General features: G+C 36.7%; 1 pseudogene; it reads right to left on the bottom strand.

The window, feature by feature from the left end:
• Positions 1 to 751: 751 nt before the first annotated feature.
• LOC103272480 lies at positions 752 to 1,162 on the bottom strand (annotated as a pseudogene).
• Positions 1,163 to 3,840: the final 2,678 nt, after the last annotated feature.

The following is a 3,840-nucleotide window of genomic DNA, read 5'->3' as shown; positions in this document are numbered from 1 at the left end:
ATTGAATGTGTAGATTGCTTTGGGTAGCATGTTAATTTTAAAACTTAAATTCCTATTTAAGTAATCTTGATACACTCCAATTGTTTTTGGCAGCCAAATTATTATTGTTTTTACCTTATATAGAAAATTTCATGTAAAGATTATAAGTGTCAGCTTTCTCATTTACTGTTCATTCATGTTTACATTATTAGTAACTTTTTCAATCTGTGGTTTCTGCAGAAGTAGTTTTAAACCACTGGGCTACCTAAGGAGAATTCTTTAGCTAAAACTAGAAAACTCTCCACATATCTAAATAGCCAGTCACATGTCAAGTCCACTATGTCTTCTACACTACAAGCAAACACCACTGTTAACCCCTCCAGATTGTGGTGCAATTTTCCTCCTCAATAAACCTTATCTTCTGTATGTGATGGTGACCATGTGATACATAGATAGACAAGGGTGTGACCATTCATCTGAATGTTAAATGCTTTAAAATTGGCAAAGCATAATTTTTTGAAGATAAAATGAATATAAATTTTAATATTTCTTTTTCAACTCAGATGGATAGTCTTGTGCACTCCCTGAGCTGGGGATGCCATCTTGGAGACTACACTTTTTAATAATATGAGTTGATAATATGAAAAAACTATTTATTTATTTAAGGTATTATTGTATTTCATGGTGATAAATATAAAGATGACGTGTTGTAGTCCAGAAATCTTGGTAGATTTTCTTTTCTTTCTTTTTTTTTGCCGTCTGCACATGGTCTTTATTCTTCATGTTTCTCTGACACGAGTGGGGGTTTTGGAGGTTCAGCTTGGGGTACATTTTCTTTTGACTGATCTCCTTCAGCCCTGGATTCAGCAGGAAGATGAGAAAGGGTCTTTTTAGAATCCCCCAACCAGGCCCCAAAGATGGATCCCACGGAGCCCAACAGGATGTTGGATGATGTGGAGAGTCTGGCTGTGCCCACTGACTGCAGAGTACCCACCAGACTGCTCGTGGCAATTCTGTCCCCATTGGCAATGGCCGCTGCAGACATCATCTTGGCTACCACCAAGGAGGCAGCAATTCCTGCCCCAATGAAGCCCAGGGCACCGAGCACCATGGGCCCAGCCCCCACCACCAGGGCTCCTCCAACTGCAACAGCAGCTGTCAGTTCTAGAGAATGAGAGAGAGACTGAAGAGAGAGAGAGAGAGAGAAAGAGATGGGGGGGAGATTTTCAATTAAATAAGGTGTCTATGACTCCCAGTGACTGTTCAGAATCACCTCATTTAACTATGCTTCTCTGTATGAATTTCATTAAGAAAAACATTTTAGGGAGAAGTCCAGCAGTTAAGTTCTAATTAAGCTGTTTAAAGTGCAGGTTAGATCAAATATTCATTTATTGAGGTATAGTGTTAAACCCACTAGGTAACATTTATGAGAAATACTATCAGTCCCTTGTGTATTGAAAGTGTTCATATAAAATAAAATACCCCAGAACTTACTTTGTGAACTGCAAGATGGTTCTAATGAAGATATAGCATATGAATGCTCTGAGGCTATTGGAGAGCAAAAATGCTTATTAATATCATTGATCTTAGGAAACTAGTTCAAGAAAAATGGGCATGAAAGAGATTAAGAGTGTTATTTTGGAGGGTGAAAACATTTAAAATCAAACTTCTGATTATTTCTCCTTGGTTTTAAAAGATTTTTTTCTTACATAAATTTGGAAATCACTATTCTACATAGTTATAGGGTTAGAATTAATTCCTTTGTAAATACTTTCTTAAAACCTTAGGGTATGATATATTTAACTTGGGGAAAGAAAGCAATGGCATCCCCCAATCTAGGAATAAATATGAAACAGTTTGTTTTCTCTATTTTTCTCCCTAAATATTTTATATTTGCCTTCTAACTTCATAAGCCATGGTAGAAGCAGTGTCTGTATGTTATAGAGACACCATAGGGCCATTTGATGTTATTTGAAGGAACAATTGATAGTAAAAGCATCTTCATGTTATGATTTAGGAATTTTTGAAATGTATCTGAGCTATTCAAGTTTATTTGTACAAAAGAGGCTAGCATCAATAGGTGTAACTTTTTAAGATAAAAGTTTGTTAAAATTTTTATCCTAAGTCTCTTTTTGTGTCACTGTGTAAAATTATCCAGTGTATTTCGGAATAGGTACAATAAAGACTCTCATCCTCAAAAGCTTCTTGATAATAGCATTTTCTTTTTTCCAACTTATGTTGTGAGGTTTGGACGTTAAAAATGTTGGATGTATTCCATTCACATATTACATATCCATTGGGCATCAAGCAGATTTTGAATTCCCTTATAGTGTGAGAATCACATCTTTTTTTGTCAAAGTGCTATTCAGCTTTTGTTTCTTTAGCATTTAAAAAAATGTATCAAAATCTATATTTTCATGATCTTCTTATAGATGAAGGTAAGGCAAAAAAAAATTTTCCCCCCAAATCAAATTATTTTTTATGAAAGTATTGAGTGACCTACTGTGTAATAGCATGTACTTGACTTTCCTAAAATTAATTTCCTAAATGTAATGTTTAATTAATAGGCATATATTGACTGTTGATTAGTAGCAAAACTTTAGAGATGTCCATGGATCCTCACATTCTGGAAATTTCTGGAATATGGAGGAAATTAAAATGAAAAGTCTTACTATTCTTATTGGGTACACAGACATTTCCAGATCCCTTTACTAATCAGCCTGTACAAAACTGGCATATTAAACAAGCCAACTGTGAACAAACACAATTTTAATTTTTATTCTCCTTCCTTTAAACATTTTTGAGATTAGTAAAATTTCTCCTCACTCCACCTCCCCTTTCATACTTATAAGCAATCCTCTTCTTTAGTCATTACTATTAAAAAAAAAATTCTGATTTGGTGAATTAAGCTAATTCATATGATAATCATGATAATCAAAACTCAAAACATGACTGTAAGTAGTTTTCTCTGCTTTCACTTGCTGGAACCTAAGAAGGGTCCTCATTCTCTTTCTAGGCTCGACTCTACCCCTCTTCTTCCACCAGCTTGATGAGCAAGGTTCATAACTTTCCAGGATTGGAAAGAGGAGTAAGGGAGAGAAGAGTAAGGGAAAGGGCGCAGACAGTGGCGGGCCTTATGGGGAAGGTGTTTAGCACTAAACTCCTCCTCACAGGGGATTTTGTGGGTTCCTTGGAGAGTACCCTTACTGGAAACCTTCATTTATCTCCCCATGAACATGTGGACAATTGTCCTTCTGAACCCCTGGTTTTATAGTGGCTCACTCAGTTTAAACTCTCCTTCATCCTCCTTATGCTGGGCAAGATCTCCCTTCCACATGGCCCAACATGGAAGCACTCACACATCCTTTGTCCCAACAAGCTCTAGAAGTGTTAGCCTGTTCTCAAACTGCCACCTCTACCCCACTGTTACAGACAGGCACAATTCTCTGTATTACCCAAGTGCAGGGAATAAACTGCAAACACCCTGAGTGATCCTCCTGAAGTCTCCTCCAAACTAAGCTTGAAGTGAAGGAAAAAGAATCACTTCGGCTCTCCCATCCACACACACACACACACACACACACACACACACACACACACACGTACATACCTCCCTTTCTCCTTCTCAACATTCTCCTCATGTCTACTTTCTCTACGTTTTTATGGTCTTGATGCAAATGAGGGTGCATGAGAGGCCCATAGATATGAAATTTGTTGTTTTCCATTTTCTTTGTGAATTCTATATATGGTATTCTAGCACCTCACTTTGAAATGTCACATGTAGTATAGTAATTTTTTACTGGTATGAGTCCCAAAACTTGAGTTTTACTTCCTGTTAAATATCTAACTGTCCTTATCTAT

Source organism: Carlito syrichta, unplaced genomic scaffold, assembly GCF_000164805.1.
Source record: "Carlito syrichta isolate Samal-C Ts95f unplaced genomic scaffold, Tarsius_syrichta-2.0.1 Scaffold111522, whole genome shotgun sequence".
NCBI lineage: Eukaryota > Metazoa > Chordata > Mammalia > Primates > Tarsiidae > Carlito > Carlito syrichta.
The sequence above is the reverse complement of the archived record's forward strand: the minus strand, read 5'-3'. Positions and strand labels throughout refer to the sequence as shown.